The sequence below is a fragment of the Narcine bancroftii genome, chromosome 3, assembly GCF_036971445.1.
Source record: "Narcine bancroftii isolate sNarBan1 chromosome 3, sNarBan1.hap1, whole genome shotgun sequence".
Lineage (NCBI taxonomy): Eukaryota > Metazoa > Chordata > Chondrichthyes > Torpediniformes > Narcinidae > Narcine > Narcine bancroftii.
Genome location: NC_091471.1, coordinates 191,734,424 through 191,748,526, shown reverse-complemented (window position 1 = coordinate 191,748,526; position 14,103 = coordinate 191,734,424). Strand labels below are relative to the sequence as shown.

Below are 14,103 nucleotides of genomic sequence, written 5' to 3'. Positions count from 1 at the left end.
CCCAAGCCCATCTAGGTGAAGGAACCTGAAAGCCCGTTGCTGGGGAGTTAGCCCGAAAGTTTCAAGCAGCAGGTCTTTGAGGTTGGTGTACTTGCCCATAGCTGGGGGGTGGTGGATGATGTCATCCACCCTTGCTGCTGTATCTTAGCCCAAAGCACTCACAACATGATAGAACATCGTGGCGTCTGAAGAGATGTTGCGGAGTTGAAATTGTGCTTTCACTTGCCCAAACCACGTTCTCAGTCAGTGGGTCCAAAAGGGGGGAAGCTTGATGGAGACAGCATTAACTTCTGCTGAATCCATGGTGTTTTGAGTCCAGAAAAACACCTGGGCTCATCGGGGACACCACTGTGGTGGTGTGAGCAATGGAAGAAACACAGCCACCACGTTGAGAGTCATTAACAACTGTTTTTATTTAAATTCAGCACGTCCCTATAAGGGCAGCATGAGCTCAGTCACCTGGTGCATTGTGACATCATATTTGCTGCCCAGGGTGTGCGCTGGAAGGGATGGTGGAGTCAGAGAGAAACCTCTGACAATACCATTTCCCCATGGCTGCCCCATCACGTGGCGATACAAGTGGGGCCGGTTCGCCATGAGGATGCGTGCCGCCACACAATATCCATTAATCTAGAATAAGTTTGGTAGGCACTTAACTTGATCATATTGTCTGTTTTCTCCTGTACAGTCATTCATTAAAATTTAGAGATAAGTATATGATTCCAAAGTCCAGTTTGGTATATTGAGTACAATTTTCCAAGGATACCATGTGACACTGGAATGCATTGTTTCACTATACTACTGCTAGCATCCATCAGTGGTTGCACTGCTCACACTATTTGATCTGTGATGCAAATTTCCAAATGTAACAGAAAAAGCACAAAAATGCCAGGACAAACTAGTAATTGCAACCTACACTAAAAAGCATCATTGCCATGGTTGAATATCTTTTTCCAGGAAGTTTCTCGGGATTGAGGATGACCAACTTCCACTTTGTATTTTTTGTGTGTTCTGTGAACTGTTAACCCCTACACAGAAATAGCTGGAAATGTTCTGTTGATGGTCAGGGAAGTAGACTTTAGGATGCATTAATGGAACAATTAAACACTGATGTGAAGAAACAAAGATGGGTGGTGGGGGGTGGGGGGGGGGGGTTACTCAAGTGAGTCTTTCTAGACAGTCAATGGCTCACGCGACCAAGGAAAAAAATAAAGCAAAGCCAGAAATGCCAGAATTGGTGAAACATTAAAAATGTTTAAATGCCAATGGACTGGAGGTGGTTATAGAGAGTTGTGGAGTTATCTCCCATCATGATGGGACTTAAATACAATGGTGATAATTTTTAAATTGGGGTGCTCACTAATGAACGTTGTTGAGTTCAGGGCTAATAGATGTGAGGGACTTTGTGCCTCTGACCAATGCAGAATAGCAGGCAGGAGATCCGCCATGAATGTTTGCTGAACACCTATGCTCTGTGGGTTAATTTTCAGCTTCCTGTAGTCAACCATTTTAATTCCCTCAACCATTCCTACAGTGTCTATCCTTAACCTCATCCATTGTCAGGGAGAGGTTAAATGTAAACTAAGGGACAACTCATCATATTCCTTCTGGACAAACTTGAACCAAATAGCATAAACATTCATTGTTCTCATTTTAGATAACCTTCCCACCCCTGACACTATCCAATTCTACTGTTCCCACCTCTTCTGTTCACCTCTGTCTTTCTGTTTCTCTGTCTTTGTCTCATTTCACCACCCTCCTGAATGGATTCTCCTTTTACTTGTCTCTTCACCTCTGTCGTTTTCTGTCCAATACTTTCTGATCTCTGAGCCCCTCCCCCAGCTTCTTCCCACTTTATTTGTGTAATGTCACCTCTTCTATTTTGGCCTTCTTAAAGGTTTCAGACCTGAAATTTTGACAGGCTATTTCCATACATGGATGCTGTTGGACCTATTGATTTCCTCCAGCAATTATTTGTCTGCTCAAGATTCCAGCAACTGAAGCTTTTGTGTTTCTCTGTGGTTTTGGAACTGTGTGATATGCTGGTAACAACATGTCAAAGAGATTTTCAGTAGCTGACGGTCTCATGCCTGCTTCAGCCTCTTCATATTTTCTGGAGGTAAGAAAAGGTGGTCTTGGTGATGGGAGAAATTTGGTGTTAGAAGTTCATCTTGGAGTTAACTGTGATCACAGAATCTGATGTCGCCTCAGGCTTCAGCCAGGGAGGAAGATGGAGTTAATTGCTTGTGCTCTCATCAGTAGCAGAGATGATAGTTGTCTGGCTCAATATTTAATTGGAAAATTCTACTTTCAACCCTCCCAATCCTTTCCTTCATTGAATGATATCAGGACACTTTTCAATATGCCATTAAACTGTTGAATGCGTATGCTCTATGCGCTGGTTTAATCTGTTGAGGTGGCAATGAGAAAGGCTATGCAGGGTATGTGGCCCCATTTTTCAGGTTCTGATTTGCATATTCTAATGGATGAGTTGCAGTAGTGATGATGTGTGTGTGGTGGTACACCACCAGCCTACTGCAAGGGGCAACATCTGAACTTGCAGGAGTGTAAGGGGACAGGACAACACCTGGCCGGCTGTCAATCAGTCGGCCTGAAGGGATCAAGCCCCACCCAGTTGGGTGTCAATCACCCTCTGGGATATAAGCCTACGCCGGTCTCCCAAAGTTCACTCAGAGTTACTGCAGCTACAGCCAACCTGGTTCTATGGAAGCCTTTGTGGATTAAAGCCTGTTGTACAGTCTTTACTTTGTGTGTGACTGATTCGAGCTAACAGCTCACCACAGTGTGCTCATCTCCATGGGAGTCAGGTGGGCATGTCCAGTAGAAACAAAGTATGTGCTTAATGTGGCTGTGGAGATGAAAGTCCAGGGTGATACATGCTCTTGTAGCTTGGTATCAGCTGGCAGTATACTCTTATTGTCATTTCATTGCAACTTATCCAGGTTCTAGTGGATTTAGTTTGTTTGTTCACTGATGCTTAAAGCCATCCTTTCAAATTTGTCATCTGCACACAGTGGTTTTGTTTCTTGTTCAGTGGCTCGAAGATATTTTATACAGCATTGGTCTGTGCATCACTTTCAATCACGGTGCAGGCTAATGATTCTGCAGGCAGGTGTTATCTGTACCACTGACTGTTGTTGACAACAGACTCCATTAACGCCTCTGCAGGGAGACTTCTGGCATTAAGTTCTTGTTGCTACTCAGAGCAAGGGTTTTATTAAGTAAAGCTTTCACTGATATTGGCAACCTATTGATCTCTTCATTCCATAATATGATACACTTCAGCTTCATTACAAGCTTTGATATAATTTATTTCTGAGGTTTGTTCATTGCTGGTAACACAAGAATATATTTTCTATTTTGCCCTGCCACTTACAATCAGTGAATTTTTCTATACTGCAGTGGCTTTAAATGGCAAATAAGAGTCAACCATTTTAGTGTAAAGTTGGTGATATATTTTTGTCAAACTAGTGAACTTAGTTTGATTTTTGTATTCTGGAAGTGCCATGGTTGCTTTATTAAGACATGTCAGTGGCAGTTCATTTGGTATTGCACTTACTTCCATGCTATATAATGTTGAGTTCAAATTACATGCCAGGGATTTGTTCATTAAATTCTTGGCTCCAATCTGATGCCAGGCCAAGGGAGTGCTGCAACTGACAAAAATCTCCTTCTGGATGAGGTGTTTACTGCCTCTCATTCCATTGATTTCTGTGAAATGTTGGCTGATAATCTGGCAAATAACAGACTTTCATTCCCAGAACCCCACTGAGTAACTGATTGCATCTGATTTTCTATGATGAGAGAAATAGATTTGGTGAATGAAGAGTCTTTTGCCAAGAGTAGAGGAATTGGTAACCAGAGGATAAAAGTTTAAGGTAAGGGGAAGAAATTTAATAGGAACCTGAGAGGTACCATTTTTACACAGAGGGTGTATGAAACCAGCTGCTGGAGGATGTATTTGAGGCAGACACTATTGCAATTATGGTTGGATACCTAGATGGAATGGGATATAGGAAAATGGGGTTATGGTGGGTTGAACATTCTGGTTGGCATGGGAAAGTTTGGCTGAAGGGCTTCCCTGCTCTGTGACTCTCTGACTCTGAATGGCTTGGGTACAACTGAATGTCTCCTGGCAGACCTTTCCATTGGATGGAATGAGAGATTCTTCTCTGGGAATTTAGAGGAAATTGTTTTGACCTACAATATGAAACAATGTGACTAATTGGTGATGATAAAGCACCCTAACATTCACTTTATGCATACTTTCTGGAAAACTGACACTAACCCTGCAACAATTCCATCTCCTGTTCAACCAAAGTGTCTCTGAAATTTTCACATGTCGAACTTAATCAATGGTTCTCAATCTTTTTCTTTACATTCACATACCAATTTAAGTAATCCCTATGCCATCGGTACTCTGTGATTAGTAGGAGATTGATTGAGGTGGTATGTGAGTGGGAAGGGAAGGTTGAGAATCACAGCTCTAGACCCAATTGTTATTGAAATATTTTGCTTGAGAAAAATTGTCATTGGCCCATTTCCTTTGGAGTTATGCACATAATGAGTCAATTAGGCATGATTAAAACAGTGGTTTTCAAACTTTTTCTTTCCACCCACATACCACCTTAAGCAATCCCTTACTAATCACAGAGCACCTATGGCATAAGGAATACTTAAAGTGGTATGTGAGTGGAAAGGAAAAGGTTGAGAACCACTGAACTAAATGCTGCCCTTCACAATGTAAGTGTTTTCAAAGACCAACAATATATGAATAAAAACTAAAGGTTACACAGACATTAATTCCTGACAAATGGCTCAGGCCTGAAGTGGATGCAAGGTGACCCACTGAGTTTTTAATTTAATTTAATTTAGACACACAGAATGTTAATAAGCCTGTCCGGCACATGAGCCCATGCCACTACTCGTGTTATTAGGAAGGTGCGGACCTCACCGGGTGTCACCATCAGAGGAGATGACACCAAAATGACTGTTTATAAAATTTTTGTGGTGTTTCATCAAAAATTTATTATATTTTATAAAAATATCCCTGCATTTAATTATAACAACAGAAACATTTTTTCATTAGCCCATCTGACATGTACCCCTACAAGGCTAAAATTCTCTGCTAATTTAGTTTTTGAACCTTCCAATGTACTCCGGTCAGAGCTGTCATTATTACCCAATTATAATGACACTTTGGTGGCGGCCCGCAATTACGGAGATCGGGCCGGCACATCATGAGGCAGCAGACTTGGAAAGAGATCATTAAAGCAACTCCCAGGACAATGAACCAGTGGGGGTAGAAGCTGGAACAGCATCAGACCAACAGCCCTAAAATGGTGTTTTGTTATTCATGTGGCTGACTCAGTCAATCAGCAAAAATGGCGGGAACTTGAACAGTATATAAGCAGCCTTTCCAGTCATAATAAAGGAGTGAGCTTAACCTGCCACACTGTGTGTGTGAGTTTCTTTGTAGCAGTTGGCTACACTTTGAATCACATTGTCTCGTCTGCATGCAGTACAACCACACGCTGTTGTTTTCATTGCTGGTGCTGCTTTTGTCAAATTTTCTGGCATTTTCGCTACAATAATGTGGTAATTAGTATTTTTGAATCTATATCAATAACTTTGTTGAGAACGAAAAAGTAATTAAAGGAAATGGAGAAAAATCAAAAAAAAGGCTTCCACTCAATTACTAATAATGTTCTAACTAATAATGTGGTAATTCAACGTAGAGAGATTTTACAAAACAATTTTGTTAGTGTTCATATAATCTAAGAAATATTAAATTTAAGCAATTTACAACTGCAGTATATTTATCATATAATTCTATATTTTTACAACTATATATATTTTTTCAAAGACTCTTTAATTTGTTCTTTTTTATTATTGTGCACTTTAATCACATGAAACTATGTAAATACATTTAGGCTGTACATATGATATTATAATTTAAAGGTGTAATGTTAATTTTTCTAGTTGTTTATCTCACTACTATTGTCATTACATTCAGTGATACATAGAAATTATGATTTATGAATAACATTAGCACAAAAAAAATTACTAAAGATTTTGTGTGGTCTGGTCAGGAAAGACTTCCATGTGGAAGGGGGGCTGGTGGGGTGACACCATGTGTTACCATGTTGGGTGACACCAACCCTAGAGATGCTGCTGCAAACCACCCATTTACACCTAATTAATTTACAACCCCTGTATGTTTTGAAGGGTGTGGAGAAACCAGAGCACCTGGAGGAAACCCACGCAGACATGTGGAGAACATGCAAACTCCTTAGAGGCTGTGCTGGATTCGAACCCTCGTTGCTGGTAACTGCTACACTTACCATGCAGCCCATGGACTCTCCAGAATATTTGTATATAGTACTTGACCCCAGCATCTACAGGTTTTATTTTTTGTTTAACTTTATTCACACAGACAAGGGCCAACACATCTGAAGTCCTCCAGCCTTCCAAAGGATCCCTCATTATTCCATTGGTACATTTAATTAAAGTGGTTAGATTGGAATTATTTTAAACAAAAGGTTTCATCGACCATCAATCCTTGGTGAAAGCCCACTTTGGATTGTTGCCAGTGATAGCTATATATATTTAGCGTCAGGGTTTTATATATGTATATCTATTTATTTGACACTCCTCACATCTCTTAATCCATGAATGGAGCTAGTCTAAGTAAGACTACTGCATTTCAATTGAGTGGACTTCAGTGGGCTGTGATGGATGACTGTGATTAACCTGAAAGTAGAAAGGGCCAGCTGGAGCGCTCAGAGGCTGGAGACTGGGTCAGCCAGCTATGAGACACAAACATCGGCATTGCTTGAGGACCAGTGGCAGTAAATGTCTCCTCGGGCCATGTATTCACCTAGCTGTGTGGTTGCATGATCCAAGTTATCAGCAGTCATCAAAATCTCCAAATGATAATACCAGTGACTTCATGGTGATGTGGTTGCCAGTTCCTCTCAGCCTTAAGGATGTTAATTTGCTGTTAAATGGCATTTTTACATCCCTGAGGGACAGCAGTCTGCCCCCAGATGGTAACAAGGACATCTGACTGGACCTTTCACTGAAGCAATCTGCTTTGGAAGGTAAGTACGTGACCATGACAGCTTGCCCCACCCAAGCCTCCAAGCCATGCAAGGAAGTGACTGAATGGAACTATCCCGCTTCGTAATGGTCTGGATGGCCGAAGGTTTGGTCCAACCTCGAACGATACTACAAGACAGGCGATGCACAGTCCAACTGCTCCTCTGACCCTAGCCCTGGCGCAGAACATGAACTCTCTGATATAAGCTGGTTTCAGCCTGTCGATGGAAACTGTGTCAGCTTTTCCATTCCTGTTGATCACAGAAGTCTTCAGGTGGCAGCATAAGACCTGAAAAGGACTATTGTAATTGAGTTGAAGTGGTTTGTGAAGAGCATCATGCCGAAGGAACACGAGTACAGCATTGTAATTCATTTGGCACATATACTACAGATGACACCTGCCACATAGGATTAGGTCAGAGTGATCTCATATTTTCCTAAAGACGATCAACATAACTAGCTGGATCATAGAGCGTTATGCTTGGATTCACAAACTTGTCTGGCAAGGTCAACATAGTGCCATATACTAGCTCTTCCACTAAACATCCAAGATCTGCCATAACAGTAATATGAATGTCATGGAGAGCCATGGGCAAAGGTTCGACCTATGTAGATACATCACCTCCTGCTGTCAATGCTGCCTTCAATTGTCAATGGAAATGCTCGACGAGGCCATAGGCCTGTCCATGGCAAGCCATAGAATGAATATGGGTTGTGTCAGTGAGAGCTCGGAATAATGCCAACTCAAACTGAGACCCTCGATCAATTGTAATAGTGACCGGAACACTAAAAGATGGAATTCAGCGATCCTCGAAAGCCCAAGTGATCATCTCCGCAGTGATGTCAGTGACAGGAATGACCTCTTGCCACCTGGTAGTCCAGTTTTCACATGTGAATAGATAAGCATATCTCCGAGATGACTGAAAAAGGCCGGCCAAGTCCAGGTGCATGTGCTGGAAATGAGAATCCAGAACAACAAATCCCCCAGCTTGGATTTTATTTGTCCGAAAACTTCAGAGTATTGACACGGCAAGCAGGTCCTTTCCCATAATCCAATATCCTGTTTAATATGACATCAGGTAAAATGGCTCCGTAATTTGTTAGTTTGATGCTCTACTACCAGGATGTGACCGATTGTGAAGAGACACAAGAATCTCCTGTTTCATAGCCACTGGCACAAAAGGCTTAGGTCTTCCTGTGGGGGAAAAATCACAGACTATTGGGGGGCCACATCTTAAAAATGGAGACCAGAGTTGATCTGGCATTACTGGATGAGATCAGGATCGCTGCATTGTGCACAAGCCATGGCAGTGAAATTGATGGCAGTAGTTGTATGTAAGGCATCGAAATTGCACCTGGATAGGGTGTCAGCCCAGCATTCACTTTTCTTTGGATGTGCCGAATGTCCAATTAAAATTGTAAGATGAAGTCCAAGTACCAAATTTCTCTGGGCAAGTAGAGATGTGCACTTGAACTTGTGGTATGTGCAAGAGGCTAGTGCTCTATATAAATAGTGAAAGGATGACCTTCCAATAAAAAGCAGAAATGTTTCTTAACCAAATGTATGATATCTTGCCTAAGCCAGTGACAGCTTGACTGAAAAATGCACTAGATGTTCCAATTGCCCACGAACTCATTCTAACACATAGGCATTCTCCAACCAGATAGCATTAACATCAACTTCTCCAGTATCTGTTAAGCCCCTCCCTTGAGTTTTTCACTTTAACTATCAGTATCCTTTTCTCCAGCTCCCCATCCCTTTCCCTTCCCTCTCCAATCAGTGTGCTGCCCCCAACCCATCACTTCAGCTTATTTTTCTCTTCCACCCTCCAATCTATATAACCTGAGCCTGTACTCCTCTCTCTGCTGCTTCCTCCATCCTCTCCTCTTTTTCTCTCCTCCCCTTCTCTCCCCCTTCCCATAATTTTATTCAGACACCTACTTGATTTTGCTCATACCTTGACAAGGGCTCAAGCCCGAAACATTGGTCACCCTATCCTTCTTGAAGACGCTGCTTGACCTGCTGAGTTTCGCCACAACTTTTGTGATTGCACATGTAACTTTATATGATACTTCTATTTGCTTCTTCAATTTATAGGACATTTTAATGCCTTCCATTGCTTAGATCAATTTAAATAGTTTTTAAATGTTCCTGTAAGAAAGGGAAGATCCCACCTGAGGCCTACTCATTGCTTGGATCCAACTCCAAGTTGCTATACCCTGCTGGATTTGGAGAGCCCATTTAAAAAAAGTAAGTGCAGGCTTGCAGGGATTTCAGGCAGGGAATCTGGGCAGAAGGCTGGGGACAGGCCACTCTCCCACATTTGAGGACCTCTCATTGTGGTCAGTGGAAGGAGTTGAGCACCTGGTGGGAGAAATCAGTGAGAAATCCCTCATCCCCCAATAAAAATCATTCAAACAAATATGTCTCAAGGACACCCATAAACATCTCTCCAAATTTGAAATATAGCAAACATTCCTGGAAATCTTATACAGTAAAATCCCCGGAATTCAACCACAAGCAAAAAAAGAGGAAATAAATAAATGTTAAAATAATTAAGAATAAATAAAAACATATTAGAGTATAAAATTGTAAAGTAAATGTTCTCTGAAGCAACATGCAACCCCCTGGTGGAGATAGGAGGAAACATTCAGCCAGTGGAACGCCCCAGTTGGTGGTAGAGGGGACCTTGGGCTGCCTGTGGTAGCGGAGACGTTGGGCTCCCGGCGGCAGCAGGGACATTGGGCTCTTGGCGGCAGATGGGACATCAGGCTCCTGGAGGCAGAGGGGACGTCAGGCTCCCAAAAGCAGCACAGACCTTGGGCCCTGGCAGCAGTGGAGACCTTGGGCTCCTGGGCAGGAGTGGGAACCTTGAGCACCCGGCTTGAGGAGGGCCTTGGTGGGGATGTGTCAGGGATCAGTGGTGACCAAGACTTTTTGATGCATAGAAAGCCTTCCCTTGTTTGTTGTTGTTTAAACACTGTTACAAGTGATTTGCTGTTGCTACTGGGCTGTTTTTAAAAAATGGCCAATTCTCCAAAAGAAAAAAACGTTTATCCGATATAGGCCTGGTCCCGCCCATTTTGGATAATCGGAGTTGAATTGTACTTTACAATCTGCACTGTCTTTTGCTTTTAAACTGTTTATTCTTAATGCAGGTGTGTGCCTCAGACAGACAAAAATTTGCATATCTGGCATCTGCAATCTCTGTAGGTGCTGGATACCAGGGATTTTACTGTAGTCCAATGAGAGTCAGGAGCAATACAGGTCTGACTCTATTGAATACAAAAGAAAGTTGCATTTCATTTGGTTCCATCTTCAATCATTCCTCCTCCTCGTTGTTACTGAACACAACATTGCTGAGCAATTGTTTTGCAGTTTATTTGTCATTGTCATGTTGGGAAAAGTATCAGGTTTGGTGGGTTCACAGAGACACAAGTCTGGACACAAGTGTTAAAATCACACACAACTTTAATTAACACATAGGAGACAAAGGAGGAGAATGTTAAATGTTACTTTATTATTTCACATAAGAAACGATATAGACATTCACCTTGGACTTAGGTTAGTCTCCGACAAATAATGAACCAATACTCAATATACTTCCACACTTGAGTTCACACAGGGACTCTTACACATACCCGGTTCCCTGTACCAATGGGGGCTGCGGCTCTCTGCAAGTATTGATCTATTATAATACTATGGCTCAGCTTCAGTATAATGCACATCTTACCCACGACAATTCCAACCATGTCCACAGTTGTGACCCAGCATGGAGCGATGTCCGGGGATTGGACCATGAGGCAGAGAGAAAGAATGTGCTGTGCATTGGTGTTATCGACAGTGCTAATCTGTGCTTCTCACTAATAATGACCCCAGGTAATTTAAATCAGCCAAAAACAAGATGTGCATTAATGGGTGACCAGCGTCGAACCTTGATTTACAGGTGATTTGACTTCTGAATAAGTTTCAGACAGGGAGGTCATGTGACCACCCGCAATTCACAATATTCTAGACAGGCAGGGAGGCCACGTTTCCTCCACACACAACACTTGGCTTCATCTTCAATAATTCCTCCTCCTTGTTGTTACTGGACTTCACATTGCTGGGTAATAGTTTTTGCAGTTTATTTTCTATCAGTGGATTACTGGCCACAGAGCTGGGGATACAAGGTCACAGTATCAATGGTTTTCAAATAAGCAGAGCTTGGGAACTTATTGGGTCAGTCAATGTTACGGGTCTGGACCCTTTAGAGAGACTAAGCCAGTTGAACTCGGCTTTCAAGTCAGTTGGCAAATTTCTCAGCAGATAAAACACAGGAAGTTATGAAGAACATATGGAAAATCAAAAGCAAAGATGTTGACTTTGCTGGAATTCTGTTGTTCATATTATTGGTGAGTGGTTAATATGGAAAGAAATGGAGGGCAAAGCATTCAGCAGAGGTAAGATTAGAATTGATGAGTGGAGTGATGAAGTCAAGAGGGTTAATATATTGGCGACAGTTGGAAATAAAAAAGATCCAGAGGGGACAGAAGGCCAGAATGAGGTGTCCAAGAAGAGGAATGAGGCTTGAGGCAGGAGACGGGGCCTTCAGTGGGGAGTGGAGAACCCTGTTTAAGAAGTAGGCATGGAGACTTCAGAAAAAGACTTCGGCATCAAGGCAGAACTCATTGAGAATAGGTGGACAGTATTTCCAACATTTTCTGCCTTTCAGATTTTCACCCTCTGCAGTTTTTTTACAAATTTTCATTGACTGTCCCGACTTTCTGCTGTTTCCAGGCTATCAATCACCTGTGTGATTGTGAACAGAGTCCTCAATTATCATTTATAAAGTGGTTATTGGTGAGCTTGAAACTCTTTACTGACTGTTGTACTGCTGAGCGCATCAGAGCTGAGCAGGACTGATTCATTGTCTGCAATCAGCACAAACACATTTCCAGTATGGTTTGAGGATAATGATCAGAGGCAGGAACCCAGGCTCTATCCTTTCTCCTTGCAGGATCGATTAGCCCCTGATTCAATTTTGCAGATTTGGGTGATCTTGGGAATGTCTGCTTCATTGTCAAGCTCGACAATATTATTGACTGCTGGAGCCATATTTTATTTCAAACTCATGAAATCTCATCTTCACAATGAAGTGTGATGACTTTGTTTGTGGTTGCTTCTGATAGTTAACATAGATTGACAAGGAGGATGGAGGCACACCATGCAGACAAATAATAGAATGCAATCACAAGAAAGTTTGAAGATGTCAATCAATTTTGCTGGCTTCATGTTTTGATCAATCACTTGGACAAATGTTCAGATCAAGTTATTTATCCAGGTGACAGCAGCAGTTTGGCTGAAAAGAATGGATATGTTTTGAAGTTGCTTGTGACAATGGTACTTGATTCCACAGCCCTAGGTTAGAATGGCTTCACAGCAAATCCATTGCATTGATCAGCATTTTAATGAAATTTATGAATCCTTTAACTGTTTTTTGTAAAGTGAATAATAACACAATACAGCTAGTGATTTCCTAACGCATGACAATTTTGTTCCACTTTGTGTCTCGAAAATGCTTATTTCCTCGATGAAATACACAAACATGTGTCTTGGAGTATTTAATATTTTCTCTTTATCCTTTTAATCAAAGTTGCTGGTAAGGTCAACATTTTTACATTCATTCCTTTCGGCTTGCTGATCAGTTTTAAAAGATGGTAAAGCGTCAACCATCTGAAATTACGTACAGATTTTTTTTTTAAAGACTTTATTTAAAATTTTTATAACATGAATACAATAAAGAATTACATTTAAAGAAAAATAGAAAAGAAAAATTTAAAAAGGTATGATTACAATATTACATCAGAAAACTACACAAAATAACCCCCCCATTAATTGTAACACAATATTAATAGTCTAACTTAAAATTAGTCCAACCCTCCCCCCAAAATAAAGAGTGAAGAGTTAATAAAATTGACAATATTATATATGAAAAAAAATACCCACTTACAAAAAAAGAGATAAAACTTAACCTAAAAAAATTCTAACAACAACAACAACAAAAATTATCAATACTAAAATATCACACTTAAACATATATTTAAATCAAACTTAAATGCATATAATTAGCAAACGGAGTCCACTTTAACTTTTAAGAAGACATCTTATCCTGAATTGAAAAAGATATCCTTTCCATAGTCAAACAAAATTTCATTTCCAAATACCACTTATCTAAAGTTAGTATATTTCTATCTTTCCAAGTAAGTGCTATACATTTTTTAGCCACAACTAAAGCTAAATAAATAAATGAAATCTGATATTCCTCTAAATGTAAATTGATTAATGATTGCATGTTCCCTAATAAAAATATATTGGGATCTAATACAAGATGGATATTATATAAACTGTTAAAAACAGATTGAATACCTTTCCAAAACTGTTGCAATCGATCACAAAGCCAAACAGTATGCAAAAAAGTATTGGCCGTCTGATCACATCGAAAACAAGAATCCAACTTACTAAAACCAAATTTTTTAAATTTCTCCGGCGTTAAATATAGCTGATGAATAAAATTATAATTAATCATCGCTAGTCTAGCATTAATTAATTTCCGAATACTATTCTGACAAATTTCCATCCAAGCTTCTTCATGTCCTAAATCTTTTTCCCATTTCAACTTATCTTTATCCCAGTCTTTTTTACTATCAATTTCTTGTAAAATACAATACAAATCAGATATATATCCCTTTTTTGGTATTGAAAGTACATATTCTTCAAAACTAGATTCAGGCAATAAAATCATATGTCAACCACATAACTGTTTTACAAAAGATCTTAATTGATAATATACAAATATAGAATTTGCACTAATACTATATTTCCAACATATATAAACAATGGGAAAAGAAGGGAATAAAAAAATTATCTGATTGTTTTTCTGAGGGTTGTTTTTGTTCCTTTGACGAATTATGAATTACGTACAGATTGAACTGCATGTA

General features: G+C 40.4%; 1 long non-coding RNA gene across 1 annotated transcript in view; it reads left to right on the top strand.

Moving 5' to 3' along the window:
• The first annotated feature begins 536 nt into the window (after positions 1-536).
• LOC138756336 (uncharacterized) overlaps positions 537-14,103 on the top strand; it is a 38,293-nt gene continuing 24,726 nt past the window's right edge. The window contains exons 1-2 of the long non-coding RNA XR_011353001.1: positions 537-644; positions 6,250-6,348. This is a non-coding gene — a long non-coding RNA (uncharacterized lncRNA). The remainder of the gene's footprint in view (positions 645-6,249; positions 6,349-14,103) is intronic.